Source organism: Neopelma chrysocephalum, unplaced genomic scaffold (genome assembly GCF_003984885.1).
Source record: "Neopelma chrysocephalum unplaced genomic scaffold, ASM398488v2 Primary Assembly neopelma1_97390, whole genome shotgun sequence".
NCBI classification, from domain to species: domain Eukaryota; kingdom Metazoa; phylum Chordata; class Aves; order Passeriformes; family Pipridae; genus Neopelma; species Neopelma chrysocephalum.
This window is the reverse complement of record NW_020926031.1, coordinates 3,555,979-3,570,483: the sequence shown is the minus strand read 5'-3', so window position 1 is coordinate 3,570,483 and position 14,505 is coordinate 3,555,979. Positions and strand designations below refer to the sequence as shown.

At 34.8% G+C, this 14,505-nt stretch overlaps 1 protein-coding gene across 8 annotated transcripts in view; it reads left to right on the top strand.

Annotated features, from left to right (window-relative positions):
- The window catches only part of CPEB3 (cytoplasmic polyadenylation element binding protein 3), an 85,435-nt gene that overhangs the window by 9,353 nt on the left and 61,577 nt on the right, over positions 1-14,505 (top strand). The gene's annotated exons all lie outside the window — the stretch shown is intronic.

Below are 14,505 nucleotides of genomic sequence, written 5' to 3'. Positions count from 1 at the left end.
TCTGAACAGTGGCAGCTGTCACAAATTTGTGGTTTTTGCAGGGGTGTATTTCACATTACTGTTCTGAGAGGCATCTCCATAACTCATATTTGCATCAAATAGTCACCTTCTATGAAAGAATTGGGGTTGGACCTAGGGTCTGCATACACAGAGATTTCCAATTTGGGCTTGAGGTTTATAGTCTTATTTTTCTTATAACATACTGTTAAATGTGACAGGGCTTTTGGTTTTTTTTATGTTGTTGTTTTTTGCTCTTTTTTATCGTCTGAAAGGTAGTAGCCTTCATGAAAAACCGATTTGGCAGACTACATTTTCCTGGTGTAGGAAAAAATATGAATTTTTTTTCATATTCTCCCATATGTGAGAAAATGGAAATGTTAAAATTGCTGGCTTCAGTTTTCTAACTGGGCTGTTAATTTTAACCAAAGATGCTTCTTGACCTGAAATCCAGTTAATTATTTTATCACCATTGAAATAACTAATTGTCCTTATGTTGTGGTGGGATTTAATGGGGAGTCTGTTTGCATAAGGTATCCATATGAAAAGCTGTGTACATCTAATATGTACACCCTGCTGTTATATTCATAGTGGACGTTTTGAATACGAAGCAGCGTGGGTGTGTGTGGAAAGAGTGGCGTATCTGTCCTTTCCAGTAAGGAAGTGCCTGATACAATTGACATGATTTAGAAATGGCAGGGAGGTATTGTATAAAATAAACCATTTTATGCTGTTCAAAATATTTGCAGAGAAAAGAGACAATAGGACACGACCTTCAGAGCCATATTGCAATGGAGTCTATTTACTAGCTACATAGCTCTGAAATATTTAAAGCTGCAGTGCCCTTCACTGTTTTTTTTAATCTATGACGACAAAGCAGATCAATTGCAGCTGAAACTGGGCCACATAGAAGATTTGCAATTTTAATGCAGAATGAAACCTGTCATGGTGTGAAATCCATTTTAGGTTGAAAAAAAGCAGAGCGTGCACTTGCAGTTATATCTGTATAAGATGAAGTGAATCTCAAATTTTTTCTAGGTTAGCTTTTTTAGTGTCAGACAAGTCAAAATTTTCTGCTTTGAAATACATTTAAATCATTCATATATTCTTGTTTTTAGGTACTTGTTTTCTCAACAAAGTATGAACTCCTAAACATTTTTAACTTACAAGTTTGGTAAGAATAGCATTTATATATTGCCAGTATTAGAGACGCAGTAAAAAAGAAAATCAAGCACACAACCCTCACCCTCATTATTTTTAGAGACTGTTGAAGTAAAATATATGTTATTTTGTGTACTTTCCAGTCCCATTCAAAGAGGGCACCTTATAGTCAGCCCTGAAATTTCATTTTGCTGCTTCATTCTGTTTAAAGGGAGAGTTGCAAATTTTTTATTGGTTACCCTAAATGAAGGCGGAGTGGCTTCTGGTGAACTGCTGGTTAATATCTTTGGAGCGCTGAAGTCTGGAGAAAGATTACGCTTTAGACACAATATGCCTGGTTCAAATAGTATTTTGCACAGAGCACAGTGCCACAAAAGCTAATGAATATAGCTCCCAGTCGTTTTTTAGGACTGGGAAATGTGTTTCGATTTACAATTATTCTTAATTGTCTACATATAAGACATGACAAATTTTGATATATTTGAATTAGTAGGGAAAACAGCAGTAAATGGTCTTATTTTGGTGGTTTGATTGTTGAGATACATCTTTAATGAATATACAAGTTTATTATTGTGACTGTAAATTGTCTCAAACTGACAAATATTTAGTCATCACTAGGAGAAAAAAAGTAGAGAACTGTTTTTAAAGAAAAGTTCCTCTGTTTTTTAAAATTAAGGTTTTGAAAAACTAAGGTATTAGGCAATATGTAAATTTGGAAACTTGTTTTTTTCTCTGTGAATTTAACCCAGTGTTTTCAGGTTCAACTGAAAGCAAATACTTAGACTACTCTCAGCACCAGCTGATTTCAGAGACTCAGATAACTTGTATATTTTTTTCCTATTAGGGTCTTCCTTTTTTTTATACAAGCTGCTGAATTTTGCTTACAAAATTGTGATCTGGGTTAATGTTAATTGCTGCTGTACTTAAATTGCCAAAGACATTGAAACCATACTATTGATAGGAGGCAACTGTTTAGTTACACAATAAAAATGAAATTCAAATTAGTCTAAGAGTTTTAATATTTGCTGCCAAGGTTCTGGTTGCCTTTTTTTCTTCTTCTTCCCCCCGCTCCAAAATTAGGCAATATGTTGACACAGTAAGTTCTGCTTGTCAGCACTATCAAGTAGTTCTGGCAGGTTTGTCCATGTACATCTGCCACCCTTCATAATGCACAGTTTTGAGCTACTTCAGAAAGACCTTCCAGTAAACTTTCTAGCAACACTTTTGCACATTAGCAAATTCTTTGTGTTAACCTGTTCTTTTATGTTACGATTACTAAGCTTCCTAAGTAAAAAGAAAACTATTAATATGTTCAGTGCTTGAAATAACATCAGGGAGAGCTATTTTGTAGTTCAGGTCTTTGCAGTGATCAAAAATTTTAAGCAGAAAACTTCTGTAGCCAAGGTTTGTGTTCTGAATCTGTAATGCTTGAAGACAGTTGATACTCAGCTATTGGTGTATCTTATTCTAGGAAAAAATGTTCGATTTGAAAATGTTTCTCTTAAGAACATGTATATAAAGGAATATGCTAGATATCTTTATCCCCAAATTTGAGTAATACTTTAGTGCATCTTGCTCATGACTAGGCTTTGCGAACGAAGATTTGGGAAGGGCTCTACCCACGTTTGCTACAAGCACGCTGGCGGCTAAAAAGGCCAATACGACATAGACAAGTCCGGTTGCAAGTGCATCTTGTACATCAAAACCGATTGGCATCTGTCCCAAGGAGTTGTGCTGCAGAACATATCAGAAGATTTAAAATATTGTAGAATGTTATAATTATTATGTTATATTTAAATATTCAGTAGAAATTTTGCTGGTGTCTGCTTTGTGTTTGGTGTTGAAAGGCAACTAAAAATGCTTTGAGGGAGATTGCTTCCATATGGTTACTGGGAAAAATTGATTGCAACGTACAAAAAAATTAGGGAGATACAAAGTTGATGGTTGAAAGGCAGAAGAGAAGTGATCAGTCTGGAGTGAAATGTAGCAGATAAGAGCTGGAGATGAGATCGTGGGAACAATATGTGAAACCAAGCCATATGGGAAATAGAAAACCATGGCCAGTTTGTTCTTCTGAATATTCTTTGTCTTCTGAGTGGTTCAGGTGAAGGTCCTGTGATTGTCATGTGGCAAGCAGTAGTGTTGTGCTGTTGTGCCAGGTGATCCTCATCTCTGGCTTTTGAGGCTGACATTAACTGATTGTCCCTGGGACACAGGCAACGGTTCAGTTCCATTTTACAGCGGAGTGGTGGGGCTTGAAGAGAGCTAATGTCATCTCGTGCTTCTGAGTTGCTCCCACAATTCTCTTTTCCTTCACTTCTCTCAGGTAAATAGTGTATTTCTTTTAGCTTTTGGCCATGTGAAGATATTGGGACGCAGCCTCCTAACCAGGGGGATTGATAGTGCCTGAAATAGACCCTTGGAAGCAAGGGTAAGAAATTCTCTTTACAATGGAGAAGATAGAGAAGGAATTAAGTGTTTGAAGACCAGTATTCTAATTAAGGATATCTACCTTGTGGATTTTTAATTATAATAGCACTGTAACAAATTTCCAGAAATTGTGCTAAGTTTTGCTGCTTTCCAAGTAATGTTCTTTAGAAACAGTACAAAATGCATAGCAATTTGGTGCTCTGAAGATTCTGGCATGCATCAAGTCATTCTTGGCAGCTTTACTGATAAATATTTCTCAAGCAGAAATAAATAAGGTGGTGTTTATTGTGTATAAAGATAGTTTTAACATGCTGTCTTTTGCAGGGAAACTGAGAAAGGTCTTTGGGAAGGTGTTTTGATATGGGTTTTTTTCCTCATTGATTTTAATAGGAATTATTCTTGACCAAATAAAATTATAAGCTAAATTTAGAAGTCAGATATAACTTCAATATCTCATACCTAAATGCCAGTACCAACATGCAGTGAGTTTGTGTATAAGTGTATATATACATAAATATGTTGAGTTCAAGTATTGGAACATTCACCAGTGTAACAAATACAGTTTTGTGTTTATGAGTAAAGGAGTTATACTGACTAATACACTCTGGTGACTTTAATTTTAAAACCTTTGTTTAGATCTAGTGGGGTTTTTTCAACCAGAAATAGTTGTATGCAATAAGTCTATTTGAAGATTGATTTTTAAAACACTGTGTTTCTTTAGTCTAAATGTAGCATTCTGGGCTCTGGCTTCTTGACAGTTCAGTAGGTAACCACACTTAGTAATGTTACTGGTATCTTAAAATCTATTTCTTAACATGTAGTCCAATCTTTATTTTTCTTACATGATGACACACAAGTACTGACAGCCTTCAACTTAATGGACAAAAATAAAAAAAAAAAAAAGAAAATTGCCTAGATCTGCTTTTTTTTTTCCCTCCACCTCCTTTCTTACATGCTTCTTCTAGTACTATTAACTAGCACAGTAAATAGCCAGATTCTGAATATTAAAATGTGAGAACACATGTCATGGTTTCTCAGTAGTCTTTCAGTGTAACTACAAGTAATATATGACATTCTAGCCTTAGCAGTTGTGAAGTATTTTACAGTTTCTTATTTGTTTTTAAATTTGGTTTAATTCTAAATGTCTGTTTTCAAATTAACTGAAGTATGGTAACGGTACAGAAGAAAAAGCACATGCCCGATTTACATTTAAAGTATGATGATTTGATCACTAATTACTTATTGATTAGTTTTAAGTAACCAACTGAGTCCTAGTTAAACTGTTAAAGTTAGTGAAGGTAGAGCAAAGGTCTGAGTTCAGTGTGCAGCTGATATTTTGATCAATTCCGTATATAGGTAGCACTTCCTTAAAAACATTAAAGGTCTTAATACAGGACAATCAATCAATAATTTTGTCCTGCAGATTTGATAAAGGTCTATCTGTCTTTTCTTTCGGAGGTAAGGTAGAAGGGAAGGTGAAGGACATGGCAGTTCATTTTGCTATTTCCCTTCTTGGATCATCTTTCCCAATTTTTATCTTTTTGCCTAGACTGCTCTTGTGAACTGAATGTAAGAGGAAGAGAGACCTGGAAAAGTAGTGTTTTCAAGTTCCAGGTGGCTTTCAAGGAAAAAAATGAGTTTGCTGAGTGGATGATGAAAATTTCTGTTTCTTAGCAGTTGGTAAAATAGCTCTTCTTTCATTAAGGTCACTCATGAGTGATTCCCGGCATAAGTATACTAAAGGGAAACTAAAATATAGCACTGTTTAGTTTAAAGTTATAAAGTGATCTTAAACTGTACTCATCTGAGTTTGGCTTGGTCGGGATAGACCACTTTCTAGAAATTTTAAATTAGGTTGTATAGAAAAACATTTACCAAAACTATCCAGTGATGACATTTGAGAGATGCTCTAAGGTTTTCTGGTCCTTATGATTTTTTTTGTTCCTTTTTCCTTCTGATCACTTGAGATAGTGTTATAAGTTTGAAAACACTGTTCATAAATAAAAGATGCTTGTCCTAGAAATTCAGTCAAGATTTTTTCCAAATTGTGGCATGAACTCCCACAGGAAATAAAGGCCATTTACAAACTTCACTGTTTTTTCCAAAGTAAGCATGCTGCTTTGGTTTGGATTTTGCTTTTATCATAGTAACATGTGATACGTTATTTAAGGAAAAGGATCTGTTCAAGACCTTTAGCGTAACGGCAGTTAGAAAACTTAGGATAGAAAAAGTATCTCTTTTTGCTTCCTTTTCCCTATTTCTCCCCACTCTGTCTTCTCAACTCCCTGAAATCAAGACTGAAAGCTTTTCATGTATAATTGGTGGTTGCAGTTAGCAGCTGAGAATGGAACAGCATATTCCTTAGGCATGATAGTGGATTTTTTTCCTTGTATTCCATGTCTTCAGAAGATATCAAAAGCTAGATAAAAAAATTCTGTATGATCTTGAGATGGGAGAAACAATAGAACTAGGTGGAAGTTACTGGCTTCTCTCAGGGGTAATCAGACTGTTGTGCCCTTCTAACTTAATCCAAGCCCAGTTAGGTGCATAGTTTTGAAGTAGTTCTTACCATTTCTTATCTCATCTACCTGTTCTGTACGGTGGAACTAAAATTTCAGAAAGGGCAGGAAACAGAGTTTTCTAATTATTGTTCGCTCAGTGGAAGGACAGCTAAATTTCCCTTTCAAATCTTCCTGGTGCTGTGTAGGCTAATAATTTCCCTTCTATAAGGAAACTTCCCAAATGTCCACATGTGTTCAGAGATATTTTTTTCCCTCTAGCCAGCAACAAGAGTGAAACATGTAGTGTGAGAGAAATAAGCGATGTATATTTCAAAGCTTTAGGCAAATTTTCCATTCCTAGTAATATTAGCATGTTGTGTATAAATAGATGCAAAATATGTGTGTATGTACATCTGTAATATTAGCATTTTGTGTATAAATAGATGCAAAATATGTATGTATGTACATCTGTAATCTAGATCTGTGTATGTATAACTAGTTTATTTTCTTCCAAATACAATTGAAATTAATTTTCATTAGTTGTGTTTTACTTTAGAATGGCATCAACAGAGTAGGTTTTGCTGTTATTGAGATAATTTCCCTCTTTTTCATACTAAACTAATTTTTTTTTTTTTTTGTGGCTATGAAACTTGAAGTGTAATAGTTTTCCATTCTCATTTTTTCTAACAAGTATGTCAGAACATGTTTAGACTTGTCAGTTTTTAGGCTATATGATGTTTTATACATTCTGTACCTAAATTTAGGATGCCACTGCCATGTTTCGTTTCATTATTTCTTCTTTATTTAATTTTTCTGTATTTCATTTAGTAGAAATTTGAGAAGTGCAAGAAGATTGCTTTTAAGCAATTGTTAGAATATTGTACATACCAGTAGTAAGCAGGTGCTTCAGTAGTTAAATGAATGTACAATTTTTTGTTCATAAAGTTAGATTTTCATTTGTGTAATCTTTTTATTATTACTTGTAAATTTTAGAATTTTAAAAATGCAAGTTGTGAAATGTCACAGAAACTTTGCTTGTGTATGTTCAGACTGTCGAAATTTTCATTTATATAAGTTTCAGTTATATGATTCTGTCTTTTCCTACAAGTTACCAGTAGCATTTGAAAAACACAACTAAATGATGCCTTCCTTTTCCTCATTGTTTAATGTGACTTTGTCCCTTTATTGCATGCTTCTCAAGCTCATTGCAGAGGTAAAATTGTCAATTTTATTAAGATCTTATAGGAGAGAAGCACTGTGCCAATCAGGATAGATATTGATCTGCTTTGTCACAACAGTGTTAAGAGAAGGGGTGATGTGATTGCCATTCTAGAGATGTAAATAAGAGGCACAGAGTTTGGGGAATTCATTTTCTTCTCAGTGCTCATTCTGAGAAGACTGAAAAGTTGTAGGTTTTTTCTGAAATATTTAGCATATAGGTCTTACGTAGGTCTTTGAAAACAGAACATCCACTGAAATCTCTAAATTTGATGTTTGTGTGAATCTCAGGCATCAAAAAGTGAAGACAACAAATTGTCACTTGTCAAAAATTTTAGGTTATGTTACATGCCAGTTACTCAGGAATTAAGAACTTTTCATCAGGGAAGATAAAAGAAGCAAAATATTTAATTTACTTGATTGATACCCCCTTTTCCTTCAATTGTCTATGTTATTCTCTGCACATCTTCCAAATGCTGAGAAGTCTTACTCCTTTGCTTCCCGATGCTTTTTTCTGAATGGCTTTGCAAAATTTGCAAGAATTGTAGTTTTCTTTTAAATTCCTAGAGTTTAAATGAAATACTTAAGCAAAACCACAGATTCTGTTGCATGTTAGGATGATGACCTTCACATGATTCATCAGCCAAGTTAGAGTCTTTTGATCAACTCTACAGATTGTTCTTGTTTAACAAAGTTAACGAAAGTTACGTGTACACAGAGCATAAACTGTCAATGGGTTTCAGTTTTGGGCCAAGTGTGATTTGCAGGCATGGCCCCTTTTCTTCATTTTATCCACCTTAAACTCCACCGCTTTCAAACATCCCTTCTACTTCTTCCTGTTCCTGGTTTTTGATCCCTTTTTTAACTGAGCCTTCTCATTTGAGTTGGCCTTCCCTATTCTGCTTTCCACATCAAAGCTTCAAGTTACAGGGGAAGGCCCAATAAATTCCTGTAGGCATAAGGCGAATAATGTTCACTTACTCTGTGGGAATTACTCCACTGCATACTTAATAGCGTGAGGGGTTTTAAGTAGGTTTAAATTCAGGGAGAATGGAATTTTCAGAAGTACTGGCTAGAAGTTCTAAATTCTGGAAATTTAAAAATTTTAACCAAGTGATAATTTAGTCTGAACGTGCCAAACTGATTCTCTTTCCCCATCCCCACACTGGGCTTCTGGAATGTGTGACTTAGGATAGATCTTCACACAGATTGACAGAAAAACATTTATGACATAAATGAGGAAAGAATTATGTCTTTAACATGGTCATTTTATATATATGATTTTACTTTAAGTCATAATCATAAGTGGATGTTCCAGTGAAATTCATCTTTCCTATATGGAAGAATTATTGCAAAGGTGCTCATCTTAAAAAGTTTCATCCTAGGAAGTTATTTTTGGCAACACTGTAAGCAAGTTAAAGCTGATCTTTTAATGAGAAGTCATATATAGGCATATATACATAGATATATATGTTATCTATGGTGTATTGTGTTTTTGAATAAATATCTTCTATCTGTAAGAATGGCTCTTCAAAACAAAATCACCCACCAAAGCTCTCTTGGTTTTATTCTCAGAGTGGTAAAGGCTCTTTTTTGCAAATAAGACTTATTAGGGAATTGAAAAATAGTTCTGTTTTAAAACACTTTAATGGTTAAATACTGTTTTGGATTAAATGAAAATTTGTAATTCCTTGTTGGAAGTTGCTGCTTCATTCTGCTTGAAGTATTTAGCTTTGTGAAAGAGATGTGTTAAAAGCATTAATGAATTAACATGTAGGTAGCTGGTGTTACTCCCATTTACTACATGACCTTTACAGTAATTGTACATTTGTAAAGGGTTAATTAAGGGATTAATGTATTAACTGATTGTTAGGGTCCAGCATGTTAACAGATGGCTTATAACCAAATCTAATATCATCTATTGATGTGCTTAGTAAACATCAAGATTGTAATAACCACGTCTGTAAAATGTATATAGCACATTTTGTAAGTTTGAATTTTTTTTTAAATTACTTATAAAGATACCTTTTAGTTTTAAGTCATGATGCCCATAACAGTCTGACCTAATTATTTCGTCTCACTAAATAATTCTCTTGTTCATGTATTCTTTCCAGGATCATATTGTTTCTTCCTATGACAATTGAAAAAAAAAAGAAATTGAAAACAGTGAAACCTCTCACAGTAACTGAAAGGGCTTTTCTTAAAACTCACAATGGCCAAAGTAGCAGCTGGCTGGGCAGCAGGAAGAGTAAGGCAGAACAAGAGAGTGGAGGAAACAAAAGTCAGGAACGAGGAAAAGCAGAACTTTTATAATACAGAATGAAAGGGAAGCTCTGGCATTTTCAAATATGGCCATCCAAGATGACACTACACTCATTCACTTTCTGTGGATGAGAATTTCTGCAAATAAAATCTTGCAGTTTGGACTGGGTTCAACATTTAGTGGTGAAGGTCCTCAGGTTGGTGGCTCCTGCTACTTTGGCTGCTAATAAGTGAAGCTGTTCTTGTGACATCTCAGTAAAAAAATCACCCATAGTTGTCAGCAGGTTTTATAAGTGATGTTTTGATGCAAGTTTCTGCAGACAGTCTTACCTCCCTTGTCTAAAGAGGAACACACTCTTCCGACATGGCTTCATAAAGTAGAAATAGTAGACTACTTATATAACAATTTTTTCTTGTCAGGCAAGGGAGAAGTAACTGTTGTTGTGTGTGCCATTTAAAACTACTTGAAAATGGATTGTAGTAAATTTTTTGGAAGGCTTCACTTTCTAGAGAAACTGGAAAGTTTTCTTGCTATTTCACTTGCATAGTAGCCTTGTTTGAGTACAAACTTGAACTGGCGAATGTTTCAAAATATAGCTCAGTCCTTGGCTCTAGTGGACATGCAGAGAAAGGGGAATTAATTTAAAAGAACAAATACAGTAAAAATAGCTTTTTTAATGAAGGTATGTGTGCATAGGTGCAAAAGATAACTGTATTAGATATATAGTTTTCACACAACCTGCAATTTTATTTACCCTTTCACACTTAATAGTTATATTCATAGTTTATAATTGTGCAGAAATTAACTAATAAACACTGGTATTTTTCCTTTCCATGTTTTTCTTTCTGGTTGATGAGGTCCCAGTTTATAGAGAAAATTGAGTCCTTGAGGTCATGACCTTGTAGTTTAGTGCTATTAAATATCAGCCTGCTTTGCTGCAGTTCTTCAGTTCTTTCTGCATGATGAGCTGATCTGCTCCGTGTTGATGATATCTTGTAATTATTATTATTGTGTTTCTACTTTATTAACCAACAGTAGTGATAAAACTAGTCTCATGATTTGCCCTTAAGAAACTCTATTATTCTCTTTTCCTTAGCAGATTCTGTTTAGCTCTAGCAGTTCTTTCCCGTTTTGCCATTTTTTCCTTACCTCAATTGCACTAATTACTTTTTTTTTTCCTGTTTACATGGTTACTTTGCCTGTAGCACCATGTGAAACGCTGTGCTGAAATCCTTGTTAGATCAGCCATATTATAATCTTTCAAGAACCGGAGATATTTCCAGGGTACTGCTTCAGTAACGTATAATGCTATATTATTTCTGCATTGTATTTCTTAAGAAATCCATGAATTTCAGTCATAAAAACTAGAAACAGTGTCATCTATGTTTCATATTCTGCTTCAGTTATTGCAGTTCTTTCATTTTTATTTTGCTGGTCAGATATATACAGTACTGACATCCTTACTTGGACTAGCTTTAGTGGTTCCACTAACTGTGCTTTACTGACTCTGGCTCCTTTTGTTTAGGGTGTTCCCATGCACCTCATCTATTATTGAATTGGATAGATGATATTGCTTTGTCTCTTACTATTTACCTGTATTTTCTGTTTCCTCTTGTTTACCTGATTTTCCCTTGTGAATGTGAGGGAGGCTTCATTATTTGCTCCTGACTTCTGATGTGTTTTAATTTTTTTATCAGTCTTGCTTGACTTTTTTTCTGGAAATTTGTTGTCCAAGGTATTCATACTGACCTTCTTACAGTTTCCCTGAATGTGTGTAAGTGGCTGAACATCCTGGTTCTTTCCTTCTAGCAACATTTCAGTCTTTATTACCTTGTACAAAAAAGGAGAATTTGGTTGCAAATCAGGCAGGCTTTTATCTCAAGACATTTTTCCTGTCTGGAGCAATCTTTACTAAATTTACCATGTGCTAATCAATTTAGCCCTTATAATGTAAAAGGAAAGCGTTTTTCTTGCTCCTGTGAATATCCTTTTCAATTTCTGCATAAAGAAGGTTTCCTTTTGGTTAATTGCATATTTGTATGTCTTGTAAGTGATTTCTGAATTATTTTAATTAACTATAAATGTGCAGCAGCAGTAATTTGAATGCATGACACCTGACAACACAAAACTGCTCATGGTTTCTTCTCATCTAAGAGGAAGAAGTATCAATTCTTGTTATTTTGAAGAAGTGTAACATAAGTATTCAGGCCCCTTGTACATGATACAGTTATTCTTTTCCTCATGTCCTGGATGCCTTTATGCTCCTTAAGCAATCAAAGATACAGGTATACATAGTGTGATTCAGTTATTGTTTTAATATATTTATCATATGAAGTAATATATTTAATACATTAATTTTGAATTTGTTATTAAATGGATTTTTTTTCATATGTGTGATGATTCAGTACTTGCAACTGGAAAAATTCTTTTGTTTACAAAATTTAATCTGAAATGGAATTGCTTGTGTATAATTTATCTGAAGAGTTGCTTCTAATGAAAACATTATTTTGGACTGGGATTTTTTTTTGCTCCACTTCTGCTTTTCCTTCCTCTAAGTGGGGCTTGATGCTATGAGTGGTCTTGGGATTGCTACTGTCTGCTGTTTCCTACCTGTTCAGTTGTATATATGCAACCTTTGATAATTTTGCAGATGATCAAGTACATAGTAGCAAATATTCTTAAATTAAAATTTCTAATATAACAATCCTTTAGGAAAAGATTTGTCTTATATCTCAGTAGCTACACAGGAGTCCTCAACTCATATTTAGAAATAGGTGTACAGCTTGAGAGAGCTCGTAGTTCTGTTTCCTTTACGAGAAGGTGGCTGAGACAGTTTGGGATTCTGTCATAGATTATGTCCTTGATAAAGTCCCAAGATGAAGAACGTTTGCTGCCTGACTCTTCTCAATCCCTGTTAGGAAGAAAGTGACTGAATGGATTTTTGTGTGCCACAATTTGTCATGCATATTGTTCATGCTCTAATAATATAAAGTTAGGACTTGGATAAACTCACATGAGTAATTTTAGTAATTAAAAGTATATTGCAACTAATAGATTAAACATTTTCTTTAAATCCTGCTGAATGCAAAGTGGCATCATCCTGGAAAGGTCACTTCCTTGTCTTTTCTGGGAACGGGAACATTGTGAGGGTTTCTGGCCTGGTTTAGGCCTGTGCATAAATATTGGTAGATGACTGCAGTTCCCCCTCAGCCCTTACTGAACAACTGTCCCCACTATTCTTAAAATTTTATTGGTTTTCTTCTAGAAGTGAAGGCCTATATTTGCATTGAGATGGGAAATGACTGTCCTCTCTAAGGGTAGTTCTCCAAACCTGTAGGAAGATCTTGTCCTGTGTGAAAAGATGAAATGTATTACCTCTGTTTTGTTGAAATTGCTGTCTGGAGTTCTGACACCTACAAGATTTTTGTTCAGAAGGTGGTATTTTCTGAGCACAATGGAAATGGAACAGAAGCCTGACTTGAAATGTGCCAGTGAGATATTATTTTAGTCACATTTTTCTTAGAAGCATAATGAGTTTGGATGAGAGACAATATTTTATTTGTCATCAGGCTTAAACATTTCAGTGACACTTTTTTTTTTTAACCTTACCAATACATCCTGTGTAACTGATGATCAGTAACTGTAGATAAAACCACTGTTTCTGTTTCAGAGAAATCCTTGAGTCTCCTTTGCTGTGGTGACCATAATCAATGAAGATACTGGGCAGTGGTGCTCAGACATCTGTTTGACAGTGATTACTTGTATTCTTTTCTGTCTCCCATTTTGTCTCATTATGCTCTCATGCCATAAGACAGACTGTAAATCTTTCTGAGACAATAGCTTCCTTATACAATGTCTACTGTCTTTTACATTATGTGGCCGAGACTGCCAAGTGTGACCACTCAGATCCTTTCACACTGTAGCACTTCCAGTACTTCCTTCTCCTTGGCATCTTTGCTTTCATCTTGTGATTTGAGGTTTGCACTTAACATGTGCTGATTTATCTGGCAAGGAGTTCTTAGGTCAATGTTACTTTTTCCTTGCTATAGGGCAGAGGCTATGGGACACATTCTACTGAACAGAGTGGTAGAAGCCCAAAGGTGACTTATCAGTGCTGAACTCTTGCACAGCAGGCCAATGAACCAGTTAAATTATGTCATTTTAATAGCTCAAGGGTATAATGAATGGCCTTGTAAATTCTACTGCTGACAAAATTTTTTTCCACTTGCTTGTTTTTGTGAATTGATGGTCATCTTGGGTGTAACTACTCTAATCCTATATTTTACAAGTGTTAGAACCATTTGTTACTGGAATTAGTAACTATAATAGAAAGTGGATACATCAGCTTTTTGAGATGCATTCAGCAGCAGGACTGATGAGCAGATTTTTATCTAAAGCATCACATTGAACAAAATATGACTAAACATAAATCCTGTCAGTGAGCGCTCAGTCAGTTGTACTGTCTGCAGATCATTCTCTACAGTAGTGTAATGAGTGTAAGAATAATAGATGTTTTGTAGATTCTCCTGATTTTTTTGTTGTTGTGGGGGTTTTTATTTGTTTGGGGTTTTAAAGCACATTGTTGAATTGTTTTCATGGCAAAATTATTATATTTCTGTTTCCTCTTGAAAAATGGTGTTCCCCATTGGAGCATTATGTTAGGTGATGTAAGCACTGGGGAGTAGGTGCTTTACTGTTATTGAATCTGAGATGGGGAAATAACATTAGTGATCATATAAGCAGTATGCTTGGCATATTACAAAAGTCTATATTGGAAGAATAAATAAGAGTGCTTCAAAGAACACAATTGATAGGCTATTGCTTAGTAAGGGTCTAAAGAAAGAAATTAATATAGAATATATATATGCATGTTTAGTTTGTATCCAGTAGGACATATTGTGGTTTGTTCCTTGCAACTCCAAAATATGAATTGCC